At 35.8% G+C, this 24,773-nt stretch overlaps 1 protein-coding gene across 2 annotated transcripts in view; it reads left to right on the top strand.

Moving 5' to 3' along the window:
* GRID2 (glutamate ionotropic receptor delta type subunit 2) overlaps positions 1-24,773 on the top strand; it is a 1,185,302-nt gene that overhangs the window by 965,579 nt on the left and 194,950 nt on the right. The gene's annotated exons all lie outside the window — the stretch shown is intronic.

Below are 24,773 nucleotides of genomic sequence, written 5' to 3'. Positions count from 1 at the left end.
TTATTCTGAGCTGTAGTGTATAGACATGCATACAGAAGCAATGTGAGTCCTATCAACCTCTGTGAGAGAACTATTTTTTTGCTTCAAAATTATCTTTAGTGACTAGCCTAGTGAAAATCTCTGTTGTTGACATTTAATAAACAATTATGGAATGAATGAATGTCGATGACAACAACAATGGTGGCATACACTTTTTCTCCCTGACCTTCCACGGCAGAGTAATTTGGACCACCAGTCTGAGTTTCCTCTTCAAACGGCAGACTTAATACCATACTGGAGAATGTTCTGATAACTATAAAATTTATTCTTCCATAAGTTCCAGCATTGTCCTCTGTCTTCTCACATGGTGCCCTTTGTCTGCTACTGCTATTACTATGGCCCTAGGTGGTCATGATTATAAGATGGGACCAGCCAGCACGATTCAGAGTTTTTCTCTATGCATCTTCAGATGCCGGAGTGAAAACTCAAAGTCCACAGACAGTGGATTTCACCAGAATTGGTGTTTGCTGGATAAGTATGGTAGGATGTAATAGGTGCAAGAGAGTTTAGGGTAAAGGCAAAGAAGTGATTATTGTTATGAATCGTGGAATCTGAGCGATTTAAGAGGACAGTGATGACACGAGGGCAATTGAGGATGTTGGAAGGGTGGCATGAACAATGTACTGTAGGTCTGGATGGTACTGAAGAATTGCTGGAGTCAGTGAACCAGAAGGATTAGAAGTGGGAGTAATATGAAGCCGGTACTGATATGACACATGTGAAATTGAGGTGATAAAGAGAGTACAGTTATTGAAAATGATATGACATGAGGGTGGGAGGGTGGGTGGCTGAGGTGTCTCCAAAGACAAGATTTTTGGAGAAAAGATAGTTTATAGACTGAGAAACCAAGTATTGGGAAAAGATGTCTATGTGAATAATCAAATCACCAAGAGTAAACACAGAACTAGTTTTTGAGAGAGTGACAGTGAAGTGATAAAATCTTTGCGCTGTGTTAGAAGAGTGACACAGGGCTGGTAGATGACTGCAGTGACACTGAATAGCAGGAAGTACAGTCTGACTACATGAGCTTCCAAGCTGGAGGACTTCAGTGACAAGGGTCTAGAAGTGGTCCGAGAGGCAAGAAGGACATCTACCCCAATCTTACCCAATGGCATGAATGCTATAACAGAGAAAAATAGCCGGTTATCCCAGTGTTATTGTTAACTGCATCCTTTTTCACCCCCAAAAGTACTACCATTTTAACAACAAACTGATAAATGGTATCCTTACGTATGCAGATCATGCTGATAATGGTGTTTCATAGCGCAGAGCAGAAGAATCTGGAGAGTTGTAGATGAATGAGAAAACTGGTCAAAATCAAGGGATGTGCAGATTCCTATCAATGAGACATGAGTAGTGATCTTGGATTTTTCCACGAGGGCAGGCATTCAGGATCGCCGGAATATGGGCTTTACGTTCCAGGCAATTTGCGTTGGTAAGGAGATGAGTGTGGGGTGGCGGGAGGGGTGAGCATGCTGCCAGGAGAATGCTGAGGCTTGGGGTCCCCCTTCATCCCTGACAATGGCAGGGTGGAGGCCTGGCAAACAGCAGTCTCCCCAGCAGCTGAGAGTCTCGAGGACCTGGCTCCACACAGCTGAGTGATGCTGGGAAAGGTAGCAGCTCACACGTGAAGTAAGTATACACCAAGTTGCACAGAGGAAAAAAGGCTGTAAGTAGAAAACAGATTTCAACTGTTACACGGTTTTACATATAGTTAGTCCTGGTTTTACGTACCTCAAACCCATGAACCACACTGGCCATATCCTCTTTTCTGGTTGTTCCATTCCCCTTCCTCTTGGAGCGCTACAGTATCATTTGGCGTTGAGTAAAAATGTCAGAGTAGATGACAATTCAGCAGCATTAAGAGAGTGAGAGCTAACCTGAGCTTCAGTGAGCGACTTGGTAATATGCTGTCTAGTTGCAATGGTACATGACCTTAAAATCTGGGTGAGACCCTTATTATAGAAAATAAATAAGTAAACTTTATTTATTTTCTGCTTGAGGAAAAACAATACAAAATACTCAACAGCTCTGGGCCTATGAAAATGCCAAGCCTCAGCTGTCAGATCGCTGGGCTTGGAGAGGTAGGAGTGTGTTTGCTGCATTTGCCCTTTTGCCAAATGATTCCAACAAATAACATATGATTCACTTTAGCCCTTCACCCTGCATCTGGGAGCTCAGATCCCACTGGCAAATTTTCTGCTCTCCAGAAATCAGAGTTTTTGGGTCTGTGTCAGTTATCACACCAGGAAAGGAGAGAACCACACCAGTGGGAGAATGAAAAAGACACAGGGATCATTTTCAGCAACTCTACTAATGCATTTTTAATGGTAGGCTTGGGCATTTTTTAATTATTTTTTTTAAAAACTTATTTTTGTTTATAATAATACTCATGAATGTTTGAAATCAAACTGAGCCTTGATTGGATATTTTCTCAAAGAGGAAGGGAGAAACCTAGAATCATAAACTTCTTAGGCTGCCATAAGCATTTTTACTTGAGTTAGAATATGTCAGGTTTTATGGCATTCAAAGCATACTATGAATAAATACTTTTTCTAGATGCCCAGAAAAAATATATATACTAATTCTATAAATTACAGTGGGTGCTGATGAAAATGATGAAGTGTTGTCTTATGTATATAAAGATGACACTATCAACCTGCCTTTGGTGGAGCATGTAGTTTTAAAATTGCTTTTTTAAATAGTGATTTAATTCACGATGAAAGGCAGATCTGCTCCAGTTCTTTTTAATTAATTACGTTCACTTCTAATAATTCATCTATTCATTCACTCATTCCTTTAGTAATCAACAAACATTTACTCAGTGGCTGCTAAGTAAAATGCAGAACAGTAGCTACCCTGTAGAGAGTTATACAAGATATTGTGAGAAAACAGACAAAGGAAACCTAGCACAGCCTGAAGAATGAGGTTGATTCAGATCGGTGAAGGCTTCCTAAAAGAAGTGATGTTAAACTTAGAGTAAGTAGAATTTAATTAAGTAAACCAGAAACAGCAGTAAATGAGCCAGGGAGGAAAAAGACCTTAACAAAGGCATGGACTTGAGCAGAACACATGTGTGCAACTAACAAATGCCAGTTACAAGGCTGGGCGCGGTGGCTCACGCCTGTAATCCCAGCACTCTGGGAGGCCGAGGCAGGCGGGTCTCTCAAGGTCAGGAGTTCGAAACCAGCCTGAGCAAGAGAGGAGACCCTGTCTCTACTAAAAATAGAAAGAAATTAGCTGGACAACTAAAAATATATAGAAAAAATAAGCCAGGCATGGTGGTGCATGCCTGTAGTCCCAGCTACTTGGGAGGCTGAGGCAGTAGGATTGCTTGAGCCCAGGAGTTTGAGGTTGCTGCGAGCTAGGCTGACGCCACGACACTCTAGCCCAGGCAACAGAGTGAGACTCTGTCTCAAAAAAAAAACCTACCAGTTACAGTTAGAGCACAATCAAGTGATGAGGAGGAAGGTGCAGTCCAGCCTGTGAAACAAAGACACTTGCTGGGCCATGTATCATCTCAACTTGCTAATTGGACATTAATCACATAATTCTAACTAAATAGGCAGAAAGTTGTAAAAAGAATAATTAAAATTATTTGAAAATAAGCTCTTGGGTTGCAAAGCATATATAGCCACTTCAGTTTCCTTCCATATCTTTAAAATCATGGCAATGGAATTGATGAATTCTAAGATTTTTTTCCAGAACAAATCTTCAGTGAGTCTTTGGACACTAATTTCAAACTGCTTAATAGCCACACGAGAGAATTACACCTCCCAGGAAACTGCAGAGGAGCCTTTTGGGATTCGCTAACACAGAGACCCTAAGCGTAAGCCTCTGTTGTTAGTCCTAGTTTAACACACATCCTCTCAAGCGAAAAAAATTCTCCAAAGGTATTCCAACTTTCTAGTTCCCCAGAATGGAAAAGAATAAATAGGTACATCTTTGTTTCCTGACAGTTCCATTATATTTACAAACTTCTTTATCCAATAAATATAGTAGATGGTGCATTACCTTGGCTTAGTGCTTACTCAAAGTTACTTCCCAAATTGGAAAAAGTATATACATTTTTAAAAACTTCTGTTGGGAAAATATCAAAAATTAAAAATTATAATCCTACCATAATTTAAAAACCAGTTCACTCTACATATCCAATTTTACCCTCAGGCTTAACCTCCATCAACAGCAGGGTATGCATCTTTATGACTTGCTTCTGTATTTAAATAGGTGCACATATGCAAATAGGCATGTGCATTCAGTTTTTTTTATTTCCATTTTGACTTTTCTTTTAAATAAAATGTTTCCATGCCTTTATCTTTTTCAATTTCCATGTCAAAAACATCTTTCAGATTAGCATAAAAATCTATACATTATTTTAATACCTGTGCCTTCAAAATAGCCCATGAACTACTATAATTTATCAAATCATTTCCTTTGATAAACATATTGAATGTTTCATATATTTTCTCCTAAAAACAGCTATGATTAACATATATTTTATATATTTATGTTATTTTTCTTCTCACTACAGTCCTAAAAATGGGATTCTGGGTTAAAGAGTACATGCATTTACAAATTTAATAACTATTCTCAAAGCAGTCTCTAAAAATGTACCAATTTCTGCTTCTGTCAATAAATGAATAGCATGCCATGCCTATTTTCCCACTTTCTTGTCAGTAGTTGCCAGAATTACATGGTACTACTCTTTTAATTTTTCATTTTGGTCCAAATGATCAATGAAAAGTATCTCATTTTTATCTTCCTTTTTCTGATTGTTAAGAAGGTTGAATATTTTTTCAGATCTGTATAGGCCTTTGCACATCATCTCTAGATTGCCAAATTATTTACTTTGCCCCTTTTCTATTGATTTGTGTTATTATAAATGTTAATACCTTTTTTAAAAACATATGGACAGCAGCCCCTTGTCTTTTTTGTTAATCTACCCTAACCCCTTCAGGCTGTTCTATTCCAGTCCAGTGCCCACGGACACGGACACGTACACTGTCAGTTAAGCAGATGTAATGGCAGGCAAATGCCATTTGGCCAGGTCATGATATAAATCCACATGCCCAAGTGTATACTTCATAAGACAACATTTCTTTTGCCAGCCAGCACTTTCAAAGGGTAGCATTTACTTTGTGAAAAATGAGAGAAGCTAAATGGTTTTGTAAATATGTCTCAAAGTTGTTCACTGTTTGCTATTCTTTTTTATCCCTTAGAATATTAATATAGACCAAGAATTTAGTAAAATTCAATTCCCTAGTAGATGACGTATACTGAGAAGGCTCATATTTTTTGACACATTTTTCTTCAGACATTTTCTAATCAAGGTGTTGGACTTTCATATCTGTGTATTTGTTTCCATTACGTTAAGCTGTAGGCCTTGAACACATCCTTTGAATTTTTAGTCTTTCCTTCCCTCAGTGCAGAATTAGGAGCGCATATAGGCTTTTTTGCATCCTGTGGGTCTCAGCCTCTGACTGTCCTTTTCATATCCTCGAAAGGGCCCTCCCCCTCCTCTCACTCTGATTTATGTGTTCGGTGTTCTGTAATTTTCCTCTTCTCAACTGCTAAATTCGACTCTCTGACTAAACACAAATGCCATGATTGCTGGAGTATCCTTCTGCTTTTGTATTTCTCAGATTAATTGTCATCTTAGATACTGCAGCTTCTGATTACAAACTCCTCCTTTCTTGTTAAATATCCATAACTATTATTTTCATTATTTTAAATCAATATGTCTTGCAAAATCCTTTAGGGCTCTGCTAGCTGGCGCCAGCTCAGCCTGAGAGATAATAAAATAAATAAAATTTGAATGCCTTGACAGTGTTTTGGGGCAATAAGTATATTAAAATATAAAACTGTTTGGTAGAAATAACCAGCCTCTTCCCTTTTCCTTTTATTTCTCCTATTACACATATCATTAAATACTGGAATCCAAAAGTGCAAAACAGATTTTTTAAAACTCCATAACTGAAGATACAGCTTCTCTTTTTATGTCAGGAATTGGTTTGTAATATAATCTGAGCATATCACATTAATAGTTTCCATATTTAATAATCAACATAAAAATTTTTATTGAAATTCTTAATTTTATTTATTTTGTCTTAATTAAAATTGCGGTAAAATGCATGTAGCATAGAATTTACCATCTTAACCACTTTTAAGTGTAACAGTTTAGTGGCATTAAGTACGTTCACATTGTTGTACAACCATCACCACTATCCATCTGCAGAACTCTTTTCATCTTGCAAAACTAAAATCCTGTACCCATTCAACAATAATTCCCCATCCCCCTACCAAGCGCCTGGTACCCACCATTCTACTTTCTGTGTCTATGAATTTGACTATTTTAGGTACCTCATATAAGTGGAATCATACAGTATTTGTCCATTCAAGACTGGCTCGTTTCACTTAGAATAATGTTCATCCATGTTGTAGCATGTGTCAGAATTTTCTTCCGTTTAAGGCTGAAGAATACCCCATTGTATGTATATACTGCCTTTTGTTTATCCATTCATTATCTGTGAGGTCCCACCTCTTGGTGGACTGTTGTCCTGGTTCTTTGGCTCCTTGCTTGGAAAATTCACAAGCAGGGCTGGTACAACAGAATGACCACAGACAGGATGCAAGTCTACACACATAGTTTTTATTGCAGAAAAGAAGGGAGCTATACAAAGCGAGAGTATGTTCCAGAGAGAAATAGGTCAGTCCCCACAAGTGGAGAAAGACATCGAGGACTATGGTTTCCTTTTATTGGCCTCATCCCCAGGGAGACATTCCAGGAGGTGTGGGAAGTTACCAGATGATTGATATGCATGATTAACAGGTGTTCTTACAACAGAGTTGCAGCTCCACGGGTGTGCATGCCTCAAAACCTCAAGTTCCTGCTCTTTGCAGCTGTTAGCTGTGCTTTTTTATTTTCATTTTTTATTTAGGAACCACCCTCCTAGCCTGTATCTATGTGGTCCCTGCCTGACATTATCAATGGACACTTGGGTTGCCTCCATCTCTTGGCTGTTGTGAATAATGTTTCAGTGAACATAGTGTACAAATATCTGTTAGAATCCTGCTTTCAATTTTTTGGGGTATATATCCAAAAGTGAAACTGCTAGATAATATAGCAATTCTATTTTTAATTTTTTAGGAACTGTCATACTGTTTTCCATAGTGGATGCAGCATTTCACATTCACACAAATAGTTTACAAGGTTTCCTATACCTCTACATCTTTATCAACATTTATTTTTTGTTTCAGTAGCCATCCTAATGGGTATGAGGTAGAAAACACATACATTCACATCCTATTTTAGCGTTCATTTTTAAGAGGCACTGTTTTGGCTAGCAAACTTGTATCACTATCATCTCCATTGTTTGTTCCAATAAAAATTGGAATGTGCTGGCTTATCATATAAAGCCCAGCATTGCTATGCGATAAGACCAACCCACAAAAATGGCTCACCCAGAAGTGATTCTCGAAGACAGAAGAGACCAATAACCTAACAACCCACCCCCAGCAAGAGAGGCAAATCAGAATACGGAAAGAGGCATGTAAGGTTCAGCAGAACAAAAACAAAACTCATGTTATTCTGATACACGTAATTGAGAAGAACTGGTTTTCCTAAACTCTCTGGGAACGTTTGTCTCTAATACCCACTGCTATTCCCAAAATTCATCATAGTTATAGAGCCGAAAGGGAATGCGAAAAGATTAATCACTTTATTTTATGGATGAGAAAATTATACATAGAAGGGTTATGTGATTTACCTGAGCCAGACAAATAATTAGTGTCAATGTTTATGTCTATAGCACACATCTCTTAACTCTGGTCGCTTGTTCTTTCCACCACAATTATAGAGCTTAACTCTCTAGTATCCTCCTAAAACTAATTAAAACTCATATCACAATTTGAGTGCTTCTCAAACTTTATATGATATTAAGAATTACCTAGAGAGGCTGTTTATCCTCAGACCTCCAAACCCAGATATTAAGATTCACTGGGTCTGGGGTGGGACCCAAGAATTAAATTAACAAGCACTCTAGGTGGTTCTGATGAAGATTGTTCACAAGAATTGCTTTTCTGAGCATTATTTAAAGCCTTTGTCCTCAGCCATTGATCTTTAATGTGTGGGACCCTAGGCCGGCAGCATCAGCACCCTGGGAACCCATGAGGACTGTAAAGTCTAAGATCCCACCCCAGAACTTGGCTCATCAGAGACTCTTGGGGTGGGGCCAGAAAACTGTATATTCACAAGGTCTTCAAGTGATTCTGATGCATCTAAAGTTTGAGAACCAGTGGCCTAGGCTACACTTTAGTCCAAGCAAGCCACTCACTTTATTCTATTGCCTTCCAACTAGAGACTTTAGGAATCCACAGCTTCGAGTACATCTAAGTAATCTAAAATCTTTTATCGCCCTAATCGATACTAACAGGTGTATATATGTATGCATATGTATGATTTTCTTGAATGTTTCAACACTGAAGAACACAACCTTCCCTATCTTTTCTTCTTACATGCAATTGATCAAAAAGTAGAGGTTAAGTGGGGGGCACATCAAGTGGCAAGTGTAGCCTTACACTCTTTGACAGCTTTTGCTTTTTAGGCCCAAAACAACACTTATCTGCTTGCTGCACACGTCCACCTGGGTGCCCTGCCAGCGCCCCTGCCAGCTGTACGTCTAACTCTGAACTGATCACCTTTCTTGCAAGTTGATGCTTATCTTTCTGTGTTTTTTATTGCTGTTAAAAGCACTAATGCCCTCCCTATCATCCAGGCTGGAAATTGAGGAGTCATTTTCATTGCCTTCATCTTTCTTACCAGAACCAATTAATTGCTTCAGCTATCAATCCTGCCTCTGCAGCATCTCTCCCATTTATTCCCTCCTTTCTCTGTCTACTTCCAATTTAGTAATTCATGTCATTATTACTACCCTCTTAAACGATAGAAATAACTAACTAATTGGTCCCCTCCCGCAAATTAATCTTCCCGTAGCATGGTACTAAAAGTGATCCATCTTTGCTCAAAAGCCTTTAAATATTCCACTTTATCTCAAGTGCAAATTGTTTATCCTAGCATTTAAAGGTTTCTACAATTTGGCATTATCCTTTCTTTCAGTCTTCATTTACTCATTCATAATTTTCATTCAAAATATGGGTGTTCAATAACACCAATTCAGTGCAAGGTATTAATCTAGGTGTCTTCTTTTTCCTTTCACATGCTTATATTACTGTGAAACCAAGTTGCTGGCTTTCTCTTATGTTCCTCAATATTCTTACATATCAGGTGTTGCTCATTTCTTCCCCTTCCTCAGGAATCCACTGCTCTCACTGCCTTCTTTTTTTGTTCATTTTCAAGGATTATCTCCATTGTTACTATGAAGTCATTCCAGATTTTTCCCTAAAATATTTTCTTCCTCCATTAAACTCTTTGAGAATTTATCCAACACATACATGGTTTCTTTTAAAGGTTATAATTATTTCTGCTTGTTGTTATCCATTCTAGATCGTACACAACTTTGGGTGAAGATTCATACCAGATTCATCCATCAGTTTGTCCCTATACCTTCACAGTTTCAAGCTTGATTCTTACTTAGTCTTTCTTTCCAACTTGAGTGACGAGAATCTTCTTTAAACAGACATCAACATAAGATCATTCATGAATTCAGGCCCCCAAATTTCTAAGCCTGAGTGCTTATAGAGTGTTCCTCTTAAAGAGATTGAGTAGCTATGTATTTTTCTTATGCTCTGAACGATGCAACTTATTCACTATCTTTATAGTCTCTCAGTAAAATAATTCATAAGTAAAATAGGTCTCAATACTTTTTCAACTTAGTTTACATGATCTCAGTCTCATGTGTTTATGTAACTGAGACCTATAACATTGATTAGGGAAGGTTAACATATGGAATTATATGTTTTAAGTCTGGCGGAATCATCAGCTGTATGTTCTTGTTTTATGATATTTTGCCTAGCAAGTTGGAGAACAAGGCAGGGAGACAGAGCAGGGCCAAGGCTACAGGCAAGCAAGTTCGGCACTCACCTCAGCTGCATAATTTAAGTGGGAACCATAAAACCTCAATAATCCCCATATATAAATAGGATCAGCAGTGTCTATCTTCCCTTTTGCCCCAGGCACCAATATGGCTTCACGTGGTACTGGCAAATTCAGTCTGTATTTAGAATTTTCATATTTTATCATGGATTTTTTGTTGCATTTTTATTTTTTCTAAAAATATTGCTTTAAAATATTATTTATCTTGGTTAGTGAGTTTGGTAACACTCTTCAATTTTGCACACAGTGTGCATGCTTCACCTACCTTGTCCTAGACTAGGCTATGAGAAGGAGACAGAAAGCAACATAGGAAAGAAAAAAGAAAAGTAAATAGGGAAAATGAAATGCATGAAGGCATGTACACTAAGAGCCTTTATTGAATACTCTTAATCTTTAAGTTAAAAATATTATATTAGATTGACAATAGAAAATCAAAAACAAATATGATAAAAAATTCTGCCAGTATTGGTGTCAATCAATGACACTTGCTTGTGTACAGATAAAGATTGTCACCAGATTGAATGTTTTATGCCACATTTTAGGAGAATTTACCTGTTAATCTGCAACAATTTCTAAACTATACTTTCTTTAATATTTCTTCAAGAGTCCAAGATAATATATTTGACTAAAACTTATGTTGTTTGGGCTTTCAAGGAAGATAAAATGGAGCTAGAAGCTGAGATTCCTACTAATTATTCATAAGGCCCAGTCATAGGCCTGAGAAATTGCTGCGTGAATTTCCCTAAGTGTAGCACATAATTTGTAACTCACCTTAACAGGGGGAAAAATATAAGCTAAAATATCGCAAAAATAAAAGAATTTAGGATCAACAAACTTGGGCTAATTCAATGAATATATATATTTTAATCCCCTGAGTTCCTGGGGTTTTTTACCTTTAAAAATTAAGGACTCTGTGATATGAAAATACAAAGTTTATTTTCAAAGAACATAGGAGACTACCAGGAAAGAGTAGATACTCACAAATTATTGCTTTTCCTTTTCCCAAAAACAAAGCCAACAATATTCTTTTGTTTGCTGATTCTCACCTAATACCTTAAGCTTAAATACCCCATCTGCTCAGAGGTATGTAAATGTGATAGAAAATTTCTGCCTCAAATTATACTGTCAGAAATATATTGAATTTAATACTTTGCATATTTAACTCTGTGTATAAAATATTTAGCCTGCAGGAAAGTTGTGAATTACAGTCAAGAGAAATACTGCACTTGAGTTGTGAAGTGCAAGGAGCTTTTATCAACTTTTTAACTCAATTTATCAATATTGTCCCTCATCATGTTAACACAAAGGATGCACACATTTATGCAATTCCAACAACAGAGATAGTCTTACTTGCCATTTCTTCATTTGGGGCTTTGGATATAATAATTATATGAAGATTTAGACAAATTCCTTTTCTGCTTTAGGTGATTTAATTTAGTTTGTCAATCTAGCTAGTTTTTTGAAATTGTTCTGCATACTATACACAATAATATATGACCCAAATCTCATTTTTCCAGCCTGCACTCCTAACAACTGTCCACAATATTTTGCATACTATTTGGTAATATAGTGTTTGAAAATCAGTATTCTTGTTCAGAGTCATAGAATTGCTTTTTGGAATTTTTTTGTGTGTTTGTCTACCAACGAGTGCATCTTTTAAGTTGACTGCTATGAAAGCCATTGAATGATCCAACTGGCCAAAAATATCAACCCACGTGATATTCTATATTCATCATTCAGCTGTTTCAGAAAATATATCCAAAACACAACAATTGCTGCACCTTTTATTTTCTCTTTCTTAGTTGACAATAAATCCATTTTTCTTATTCCCGTAGCCTTGAAATTATTCTTGACTCTTCTTTCTCTTATGCCTCATGTCCATTCCATCAGCAAATCCTATAGGTTCTTTATTTAAAAACACATACAAATTATCACCCTTTCCACCACTATTTCCCTGGTCCAAGTCACTATTGCCTCTTTCCTGGATCATTGCAGTAGCCTTCTACCTGGTCTTCCTGATTCTGCATTACTGTGCCATAGTCTATTTTCAATACAGCAATATAAATGAATCTGTTGTCCTTCTGCTCAAAATCATCCAGTGGCTTCCTCCCCTATTCAGGGCAAAAGCCAAAATCCTTACAACGGCCTGCAAAGTCAAATATGATCTGTGCCTACCCACCTCATTACCTCTCTGACTTTGCTTATCTGGTTTCTTTGCAATTTCTTGAACATGCCAAGCACAGTCCCTTTTCAAGACCTTTCCACTGGCTATTTCTCTTCCTCCTGCCTGTTCTTCTCCTAGATAGCTCCATGGCTTGCCCGCCCCACCATCTTTGTGTCTTAGCTGGTTATCTTCTCAGTAAGACCAGACGTTTCCTAACTACCCTATTTTTAAATGCAATATCCATCCTACATTAGCATTTCATATAGTCCTTCTCTACTTTTATTCTTTTCTCATAGCATATATCACTTTCTAATATATCATTTACTATTTTGTTTATCAACTGTTTTCCTGCACTATAATGTAAGCTCCATGAGGGCAGGAACTTTTGCCTTTTTCACTCACTGATATATCCCAAGCACCTATAATAATGACTAAAGGATAAAAGATTCTTAGTAAGTATTTGTTGAAAATGAATTTGGCCAAAACACAAGACCTAGACTTTTGTCAAACAAAAGTCAATCAGTAAAAGGAAAATAGCCTCTATGATGTCCTTTTCTATTAAAAAAAAAAAAAATTATTTGGACAAAATAGTCTATCATGTTATCAATTCTTAAATTTTAGAGTTCAAAAAATATAGTCTTGAGAAAGTGGCTTTTATAATATATATTTATTTTTTCCAGGCACTGCTTCATTGCTCAGTAAAAATAGTTATAAGACTTAAAAAATCATTACTTGGAACATTTTCTAGAGAAGATTAATTTTAGGTAAAATTGTCATTGCTATTCATTTTGTTTTTCTTTTTAACCTATCTTTCGTTGACTAATTTTTTTCTAATTAAATGAGTATCTCACAAAATATATTTAGCTTTAGTGTGTCAAATGAGAACTGTGTCTGACAGCTTCTGTACCTCAAGAATTTAGTAGGATTAATTTACCAGGTTTGCTTCCAAGCATCTAAAACAAAGCATCTTCAGTAATGAGATATAATTGCAGCATAAAATCAGCCAAGCAACACACCTCACATGATTGTGGTCAACAAGAAGTCTCAATGAAAAAAAGACAGAACAGAGGATTCAGAATTAAATTCAGAAAGATATGTGTTTTTGTGAATGAAAATGGGATTGTGGAGACCACTGTCAGTGAGAAATGTTGGGTACATCACAGTTTTGTTGGATGTTTGCTTTTGTTAGTCCTGCCTTTTGTTTCAGATTTATGGAGCAACATGACCAAGTCCTGAGGGTATGAGATCTGGCCTGGGGGCCTGTCCCTGGGTCCCCAATGATCAATTTCTGACTGTGCCAGGGAACTACACTGACCTCATTTACATACCATAAATTAGTTTTGCTTGTTCTAGAACTTTACATATTATTCCACTGTAGCACTTGGCATGATATTTTTGAGATTCCTTCATGTTTTTGTCTGTCCATAGTTAATGTCTTTTTATCACTGAGTCGCATTCCATTGTGTGAATGTACCATTCATTCTCGTGTTGATGGACACCTCGGGTATTTCCAGCTTGGGAATATTGTGAATAAAACTTGCAAACATTCTCATACAGGGCTCTTTGTGGAAATATTTTTCTTATTTCTCTTGAGTAGATACCTATGATACACAGTGGTAATTTTTTATAAAAACTTTGTTTAGATATAAATCACTTACCATGACATTAATCCTTTAAAGTATGCAATTCATTAGCATTACTTAATTTTAGAACATTTTTATCACCCCAAAAAGAAACACATTAGTAATAATTCCACCCTTGCCCCTTGCCACTCCTCCTTGACCCTCAACTACTAGTAACTACTGGTAACTTCCAGTCTACTTCATTCTTTAAAGATTTGCCTATTTTGGACATTTTATATAAGTGCAGTATCACACAATATTGGCCATTTGTGATGGCATCTTTCACTTAGCATACTGTTTTCAAGGTTCATCCATATTGTGGCATAGCTCAGTACTTCATTCCTTTTTATTGCTGTGTAATATTCTACTACATGGAATAAATATTTTGTTTATCTGTTTATCAGTTGAGAGACATTTGGGTTGTTTCCACTTTTTGACTACTATGAATAATGCTACTATAAACATTTATGTACAAGTTTTTTGTGTAAACATATGTTTTCAATTTTCTTGGGCATATGCTCAGGGATAGAATCACTGGGTTACATAGTTACCGTAGGTTTAACATTTTGAAGAACTGCCAAATTGTTTTCCAAAGCATCTGCATCATTTGACAATCCCAACAGCAATGTAGCAGGGCTCTGGTTTCTTCAAATCCTAGCCAACAGTTGTTATTGTCTTGTCTTTGTTATTTTAGCCATCCTAGTGGATGTGAAATGGTATCTCATTCTGGTTGTGATTTCCATTTCCCTAATACGTGATAATATTTAACATCTTACTTGCTTGTTGGCCATTTGTATATCTTCTTCGGAGAAATTCTTTGCCCATTTTTACACTAGATGATTTATTTTAATTGATGAATTCTAAGAGTTCTTTGTATATTCTGGGTGCCAATCCTTTATTAGATTTACAATTTGCAAATATTTTTCCCATTCTGTAGTTTTTTTCCACTTTATTGATAGTATACTTTGAAGCATAAAAGTTTTTCATTTTGTTGTCCAATGTATCTTTTTTTTTTCCTTTTGCCACTGCGCTTTTGGTACCATACTTCACACTGGTAATTTTTGGTGTCTCTATTTTTTCTTTAATCAAACTTCTTTGTGATTTCCCCTTTATATATAGCACTCATTTAATATTTACATAGATCACATTTTGTGCCTTAAATTGGGCAGGTTTTTGAGAGAGATATTAAGATGAGTAAAACAGATTGTGCCTTCAAGAAATGTTGCCTTCTAGAAAATAAGACAAATCATGTAAACAAATGGCAGTGATGCATGGTGAAAGTGATGATTACCATCAAAGGAAGGCACAGATTAAGTTCTATGTGGATTGACAGAGGAAAATATAATTATTTTCTTATTTTAATTTTTTCAGAATTAAATCTAGAGTATCAGTTTCTCTCATTTTCTCCTGGGGTTCCTGTGAGATTAAATTGGCTAAAAGGCAAACCACAATTTCCTTTACAAATTACATTTGATTGAAAGGAAATTGCAAAAAGATGTTTGAAGAGTTGATGCTTTCTATCAATATTACATCTTGTTTCTGCATTAGTTTTCTAGTCCTCATTAGAAAAGTTTAATCCTTAATCTCTTAACCAAAGACAATACAGAATAATCTGATTAAATTATCTTTTAATTCTAAATGTTTTCCCCTTTGTTTACACCTTTGATTCATGTCAGTATATGTTCATTTCTTCCTTTTACTATATATGTTCCTTTATTCTCATTTTTATCTCCATAATGCAGTTATCAAATACATTCTTTACAAATTAGTAATGTCTAGGTTAAGTTACTTAAAGGGTTTCTATCCTAAAACATTTCTGCAACATGAAACTGTACAAATAACTATTTATTGCTATAGAAAAAATTTTAAGAATTATTTATATTCTCAATTTTTAAAGTTTTTATTTATTTAAAGTTATGTGCTCATATCCTGGTCTCTAAATACTATTCCCCAATAAAAGAAACCAAGAATCCTTAAAGAAATTGCTGGTGTTCAGACTGGAGCAGGTAAAATAGATGATGAGTCTAGAAAATTTTGTCATGCCAGAAGGTAAGGAAGTGGTCAAATAACAAAAGGAGAAAGCAAGATATGCCAAAGGGACACAAGGACCAAGTTGGCAAATGCCAAGAAAACAACAACAGCTCCCCTCTCTTTCCAGCTCCTTTCGTGAATGCTATTTTTATAGCTTTGCCTTTCACTGAACTGTAGAAATTTTGGTTCATTAAATATCAACTTCCACATTTCATCAGTGAAGAAAATGAAGCCTTATGCCATAAACTTATTAGCATTTTTATCACTAAAAATTCTCTATTGGAATTTGCAATTACATTGAGAGAGTATAACACATGCTATACCTAACATCATTTAAAGTTCCCCAAAACCCAAGTGAAAAAGAACATGACAGTTTGGCAGAAAAAAGGGATGTGTTTACCTAACTGGAGGAAATGTCATTGAGAAACACTATGGAGGAAATTTAGCCTAATTCGGTGAAACTGAAGTACATTAGATTTTAAAAGGCATAAGGAAGACAATGAAATTCCAGAGATGTTTCCCCAAAAGGCATTTAGTACACACGAACAGTAAATCCCGGAGTGTCAGTGTGCTCTTTGTTCAAAGTGTTTAGAAATTTTCTTGAGAGCTGTAGAATTATAAAAGTTAACAACATGACTATAATGGTTCCCAGCAAAACACCCCACAAGATAGCTCTTACATTGTAAAGATCCAACACTTTTAGGGTACAAGTGCATTCTACTCTTCCCTTGGAGAGAGTGAAAGTTAAGTGACTCTTGGGGTTTCTTTCTCTTCAAATGCAAGCCGTGGCTCTCATTTATCAGGGAAAGAAAAAAACAAATAGAACTCCAGTGTAAGAGTAAGAATTCTCTCTCTGTCCCAGTTCCACTTCATCGTAAAAACCTTGCCAAAAAAATATCTGATACATTTTTCAAACACTTTGTAGCCATTTACAGATTTTCATGCAGTTTATACCTGGTCTCGCTTGGACAGCTTTATAAGCTTTCTCTCTCATTTTTCTAAAAGCCACTGTAAGGACAGTTTTCATGCAGTGCTGTTTCAGAGTTGCCATACAATGTGACACTTGGTCAGAAAGACCAAATGACAAGGAATTTAAATATCAACTTTTAAAAATTATTTTAAAAGTTATTTCATGTCACCAGTAATGCATAATCAGAAAATGCATTATCATTTTCTGATAATGCATTATCAGAAAATAATGGTTTGTGACTCAAAATCACCCTTAATTTGGGATTTTCTATCATTTTGACTTCTCTTTGCAAAGACATTATGTGCAATAGGTTATGAGAGATGCCAAAGGGCCATTTCATGTGAATTTCCTGGGAATATTACATTTTCCTAAATTGAACCAGCAGAATACTTCCCATATTATTCCTGCTTGCTGTTTAGGCTCCAGTGTTTCCTCACTTTGCCCAACCAGCATGGGTTACTCTCCCTCACATTATTTTGACTTCAGATTGTCTGTATCCTCTTCCCAGACTGGGGCAGAGAGTGAGAAATGGGGGATCTTCAGGGACCTCATCTGTCTCTCTGTTGTATTCATTACTGTGTTTCTAGCACCTTCAGTAATGCCTGGTGGTGCTCAATAAATATTTCTCGAGTGAAATATTGTACCATCTTGTATTCAGAATTTGATGACTTATCAGAACTAAGCCCCAGCAAAAATGCCTTTTCTCCTTTGCTTCAGTAATTCTTCTCTTGAATTCTACTAAAAGACAGAGTAAATGTGGAAGAAATTACTGGAGCTAGCAATAACTCCAACAAATAGTCACCAATTCTGATGGTGTTGACAAAACAAATAGGCTCAGTTGTCAGTCTTAAGCCACAAATTTGCAATGTAACCACATCATAGAATGAGAAAGTTCACGTTCATTGTTTCTGCCTCTTCCCACTGGAAGTAAAAAGAGAAGAAAGGAGCAGGCAAGGGGTGGGATTATGAAGCCACTAAGATAGGAGGAGCTGTGATTTCTTTTAGCTTCACTTTCTCCAAAGGAAGGTGCTGAAAGAAGTATGAGGAGGGTTGGAGGTATCACCTCCTCTAAAGAGGAGGGCCCACCAGGAATGTTCGGAAGACAGGAAAAGCCCAGAGCATCTCAGCCTCTGCCTTCTTATTCAGAGCTGTGGGGAAACAGAAAGACCCGATCTTCTTCCTCTACCGTCCTTTCTCAGCATTCTCCTTCTTCCAGCACAATTGAAATCCATCTCTGCCTAGCATCCTCTGCTTTCCTGGAAGAAGTGGTCTTAGCCATCTTGCCTCCTGAAGCTATGCTTGTGTAGACCCTGGCTGCGGGAGCTTAGAGGTCATCAAAGCCATCACTCAGGTTAAATGCTAACAGTTTGGAGGTGTTACACCCTCATTCATACAATTCATATACAGCCTTGATATGGGGAATTTGACAAAACTCAAGTGGTCTCCTAACTACAGGTCATTGATTCTCGCTGCATCCTATCCCTGGAGTCTCTGTTGGAAACGGAACAAAAGAAATATTATTTTTATGAAATGAAAAACACACAACCAACATTTCCTAAAGCTCCAATAGAATTTGGATGGTATATAACTGATTATAAACTTTTCAGCTCTCAGACACTTGGGGGCAAAGTAATATCTGCAGCTTTGGTGTAAGGGAAGAGGAAGGAGAGAAGAAAATAAACCTAAATACTCCACTGCAGAGCTTAACAAAGACATTTTAAAAGCTGGATTTTTTTAAAATGTATTTTTCTAAGATGTCAACAGAGGCAAAAAGCCTTACATAGTCACTGGAAGAATTTTTCAATTATTTTTCACTGATTACCATGCATTAACACATTATAGACAAAGCCCTGAAGAAATAAGAAGAAAAAATATATTATCTGAAGTATTGGCATAAACTAGGTTGTCAGCATGAGTGAGTGAAAATAAAATTGCTGAAAATGTTTGTTTATTCAGTTCAGCCAGTTGACAGTAAAATAGAATGTATTAATGTCTCAGTAGACAGTAACTTCAGCTTGTGCTAATATCAACTGGACTGGGAGTAAGACGGTGAAAGAGAGAGAGAGAGAAGCAATCACTGGATCTCAAGGAGCCCAGAAACGTATGACAGCATAGCATCCTAGAGTCTCAGCAGCTAGACTGACATGGCCTTTGAGTGACCTTCAAACAGAAAGCATTTTATTACCAGGAGGACAATTTATGCAGATGATATTATAAGAGTCAAATCACAAAAACGTAACCAGTTTAAGAAGTATAACCATGCCTTTTGCATACTTCAGCAATTATTAGTAGGACTTTCATCTACCGACTTCTGCATGTCTAGGCTCTGGTTTATTATTTTTATACACTCTCTCTCTTTTACCCCAAATGCTATTATGATGTTTTCATGCTAGACTCATTTCAGAGGAAAGCACACCAAACTAGACATAGATTGCCTGAGTTCTGAGATCAGCTCTACCAGACATTCATTTTGCAACCATTGGGAACATAGAATTTTCCATCCTTCTATCCCTCCATCCATCCACTCAACACGTTCATTAAGCACCTTCTCCATGTCAGACTCTGTATAGGTATACAATTCCTATGATAGATCGGTGATTTCTATCCTGGGTGAATATTATTGTGCACATAATTTTTTCCTAGGGTGGAGTGCAGGAGTCACCCTCTACCTGCTTTCATCTAAGATCCTGAGGATGGAAGGTTTCTAAAAAATGTTAATACTCACCAATTATATACATAAAAGTATTTTTAACTTGGCATTACATTTAATCCTATAAATTTTGACCATTTTTTAAAATGTATTTGTATTTCTTAAATGATTTGCTTTCACTAAGTGGCCAAGTGTTGCAGAATTCATAGAATGACCATTATTCCTCTAAACATACTCTTAGGGAGGTGTGCCTAAGTAAATGTGATATAGTGATAACATACCTTCTTTTGTGTTTACTCTCTCTCAGACCACATGCTAAATGGTAACTACATATTACCTTTTATAGCATTCACAAAACTCTTAAGTATTAAGCACTTCCACTGCCCAGTTATGAAAGTGGTTTGAAGCAGCCATGGGACATGCTCAGAGTACCATAGCCAGAAAGTGGTAGATCTGAGATTCAAACCCTTACAGTCTGACCTCTGAGCCACACTTCTGGCCTGTGTGGAAGTTTGTCTTTTAGGGAGTCATAGTAGAAACTGTCTGAAATTCCATATCAGAACCCAATAACTTGAGCAAGAATGCCATTTTTAAATGCAGAAACTACTAAATTTATTTTGAGAAAAGAGAAAGCTTTCTTCATTTTGAAAATTGATGGCAATTTCAAGACTTAAAAATATTAGTATGGCAGGAACTTATTAAAGAAAAGAATGAGTTATCCAAAGAATGAACTGACCCACAAGAAGTACATATTAGAAAATGTTTTAAAACTGGAGGCACTCAAATGGAAATAGCACTGGACAGGGAACCTTATCACGTGAAGTTGATTTCCAATTCTAAAGGTAAATTTCCTTCTTGACTTTGAACAAAGTTTTTACATTTTTCATATTTCAGTTTCTTATATATGAGATAGAGTCACATATAGCAGTTCCTTTGTGCAAGAGTATATTCATTAGGGAAGAGATATTATATGTGGTACTCTTTTGAGCTACTTGAGAACACTACTCAATAAATGTAAGACAGTAATAGTACATACGCTAATCAAAGTCGTAATTAGAAAAGTTCTATACCTTTATATACCACTGTTCTCAATAAGATTAACTGTCATAATGATATTTTTTTTAAAAAGCAAAATTATCCAATTTTATTAACGTGTTGAATCCCATTTCTAAACTCATAGCATGCCATTTTGTGGCATATATTCTACCTCATTGCTAATATTCCTTTAGACAGATTTAATAGTACTAATGTATTGAAACATAGCCTTCATTTACTTCTTATTAATCACTGTGCTCAACAGTAAATCACATCACTAAGGCACCAGATCTGGATTGTGACCTTGACTTCTTGATAGAGAGAACTAAAAAGGATAAAATATATTTCTTACAAAATCTATGTAGATGGAATAAGTTATTATAAATATAAAATGTCAAGTCCCTTGAAATTCATGTGAACTTTTAAAATATCCTTTTATTGAATAAAAAGATCAACCAAGATCAATAGATTAAGCAATGCAATATTAAAAACATATTTTTCTCTCAACCAAATACAATTGGGTACCTTGGAGAATAATTGAGCTATCATCTCACCAAAACATGTCAAACCAATATCACAATATTTTTATTAGAAAAAAAAAAAGAATAGACAACTCATGCAAGGAAGAGAAAAAGTTGTGCTTCCATTTACTTACACTAAAAATCATGATGAAGAGAATACAGTTTGATAAAATTATTACAGTAGCTTTAAGCATGTAAAGGTAAAAGGAAAAGAATTTGCAGATATAGAACATGTTGTAAGAATCAACAAACAAATTGACCATTATTATTGACATTATCAATTAAAACACACTTTCAAACAAACTTGCAAACACTATTGAGGTTGTGGTTGAAGCATATTCATTGATTTCATGTGGCATACTTCATATACTGAAGTATAATAATAAGAGAAATGTTTGAAATTCAAATTTAAACTATCAGATTTTTGAAATCAATCTCCATTGATTAGACCTACACCATGACAAATTTGACTGAGGATAAACATGTGCATAAAATTCCACAAGATTTTTTTTATTAATTCAATGGAGTGTTTTATTACACTGGATTGTTAAAGTTCTTGTTCATAAAGGGGAGGGAAGTTTTCTGCCAAACAAATTAATTAATATAATTTTGGAAACCAAAATATGTCCATCCTATCTTGAATCTACAATGGCATTGAGTAGAAACCATGAGTAATTTTTTATTGTGTTGTTCCTTCTGGAACAACAACAACAAAATAACACAATGTGATAGAGTAAGCATAGGTTTTATATCAGACTAGCCTGTGGTCAAACAACATCTCTGCCTCTTACTTACTCTGCAAATAACCTGAATAAATTATTCAATTGCCCTGAACTTTATATTTGAAATCAGAATAACATAGACTCTTTCCTTTCTTCACTTACCCTTTAATTCTGTGGTCCCCAAACCCTGGCCAGACCTACCCAGCTGGCCGCCCAGCCGGAGGTGAGCAGTGGGCTAGCAACTGAAGCTTCATCTGTGTTTACAGCCGCTCCCATCACTAGCATCACTGCCTGAGCTCCGCCTCCTGTCAGATCAGCAACAGCATTTGATTCTCAGAGGAGCGTGAACCCTACTGTAAACTGCGCATGCGAGAGATCTAGGTTGTGCACTCCTTATGAGAATCTAATGCTTGATGATGTGAGGTGGAGCTGAGGTGGTGATGCTAGTACTGGGGAGAGGCTGCAAATACAAATTATGATTAGCAGAGAGGTCTGACTGCACAATAAATGTAATGCACTTGAGTCATCCCGAAACCATTCCTTCCCACCCCCATCCGTGGAAAAATTGTCTTCCATGAAACCAATGCCTGTTGCCAAAAAGGTTGGGGACCACTGCTTTAGTTGCCTTTCTCTGAGGTTTTTAAATCTAAAAAGATTTTTGTACATTTTATAAAGAAAATAAAGATACAAACACATCTCTCATGACAAAGTATGTTAACAATTTAGTAGATCTACAAAAGTAGACTACAAAAGTAGACATTCCTAGAGCAGAATGTCAGAGGCTTCCACTAATATTAAACAGATGATGTTTAGATATTTACAGAGATCACTATTTTAGAAAGCTGTCTATAACCCTCTAATCAGCAATATTTGTGAAAAAAATCATCCTTACAAATATATAAAAAATACACTTATAACTTGCATTCACATGCCTTTGTTCTCTCTTTTGGGGGCATTCAGACATTTGAAGATTATTAGGAGCCTACATTAAGCCTTTTCCAAATATTCCCAAGCTTTATAAACCTTTTATCAAGTGATGTAATTTCTAGAACTTTCACCATTTAGGTAGTCTTTTATAGATATATTTTAATATGTCAAATAATTCTTAAATAGAACTAAACATCATATTCTATAAATGTTCTTACCAGTACAGAATAATAATAATAATAAATTATTTATTGCATACTTATTATATGCATGCACTGCTCTGAATATTTTAAATGTACGTACTTTTAAGCATACTATTTTATTAAAATTTTATATTTAGTCATCCAACAAAACATTAGCTAGCACATATAGTGAGGCACTATACTGGTTAAGGACCTGGTCTTGAGCCAGACTCCCTGAATTTGAAGTCAGACTCTGCTGTTTACCTGGGGAAATAACTTAGTCTTGGAAAACAGTCCTTTATCAGATGTATCAGATGTATATTTTGCAAATATTTTCTCTCAGCCTGTGGCTTGTCTTTCCCTTCTTTTGACAGTGTCTTTCAGAGAGCAGAAGTTTAATTTTACTTAAGTCTGGCTTGTCAATTCTTTCTTTCTTGGATCATGCCTTTGGTGTCATATCTAAAAAGTCATGGCCAAACCCAAGGTCATCTAGATTTTCTCCTATGTTATCTCCTAGGAGATTTATAGTTTTGCATTTTACATTTATATCTGTGTGTGATCCATTTTAAGGTAATTCCTATGAAGGATATAAGGTTTGTATCTAGATTCTTTTTCTTTTTCTTTTTCCCATGTGGATATCCAGTTGTTTTAGCACCATTTGTTCAAAAGACTACTTTTTCCCCGTTATATTGCCTTTGCTCTTTTGTCAAAGATCAGTCGACAGTATTTATGTGGGTCTATATCTGGGCTTTCTCTTCTGTTCCATTATCTGTTTGTCCATTCTTTTGCCAATATCACACTCTCTTGATTGCTGTAGCTTTTTAGTAAGGCTGCAAGTCAGACAGTGTGAGTCTTCCAACTTTGTCCTCTTTCAGTATTTTGCTGGGTATTATTTTTATAGTAGTTAAAAATTCAAATAATGTAAATGTCTATCCATAAGAGACTAATTAAATAAAACTTGGTATTTATGATGAAATATATTGAATCATTAAAATAATTGTTAGACTTAGATGAATATGTGCACGTTTTTAAATCTATGCTACAAAAAGCATCCTTTATATCACCATCTGTCTAAGCAGTCTATTGGATATTTGTAAAACAGTATCTCCATTTCTAACATCCTTTATACATTCCCAGGTGGGTCTGGGCTGCTTCTTAGCTCTCTAAATGGTGTATATCTTGTTGACATGCACTACTGATTCCTTCTCTTAAACCTGTTTCTTTCTATTGAATATATTGTACCAATTCATTTTCTCATTTTAGTCATGAGTTATGACTAATGTCTCTTATAAAAGTAAACGTTCAATCATAAAGACAAAGTAAACAAGCTTATCTTTTCTGAATGTATCATATAGATCTGTACTAAAAATAAAGCTGGCCCCAAAATCCTAGTGTTGAAAATATTTATCATGTAGCTTTATTTCTTAAAAATTGTATTTGAGTTGTAAGAGAAACTCTACAATTTATTATGAATTGAATGAAGCATAACAATAGTATGTTAAAAAAAAAAAACCTCATTCCTACAAAGCAAAGTCATATCTAGAGAGAAAAGCGGCCATAAAGCTCTCTGGAGGCTTCTTTTACTTTAATCTTTTCAGCGTCTTGGTACATAGATTAGCTTATACAGTTGAAGGAAAATGTTCCATGAAGAAGAGTTTTTCATTTTGTCGAATTATATGAATCTATTTTTATTTATAAGATTCAGTTTGATCAGATTTACTATTTGTTATAAGTTTCTTACAATATTAACAAATATGGCTAAAAATGCTACATTTTAACATTATGACACTGATTTCAAATCCATGAAATAAACAAACAATGAAAAAAGATGTCAAGTTCACATTGAGGAAAATTTTCTG

This window comes from Microcebus murinus, chromosome 29 (genome assembly GCF_040939455.1).
Source record: "Microcebus murinus isolate Inina chromosome 29, M.murinus_Inina_mat1.0, whole genome shotgun sequence".
Taxonomy (NCBI): domain Eukaryota; kingdom Metazoa; phylum Chordata; class Mammalia; order Primates; family Cheirogaleidae; genus Microcebus; species Microcebus murinus.
This window is presented reverse-complemented; position numbering and strand designations above follow the sequence as displayed.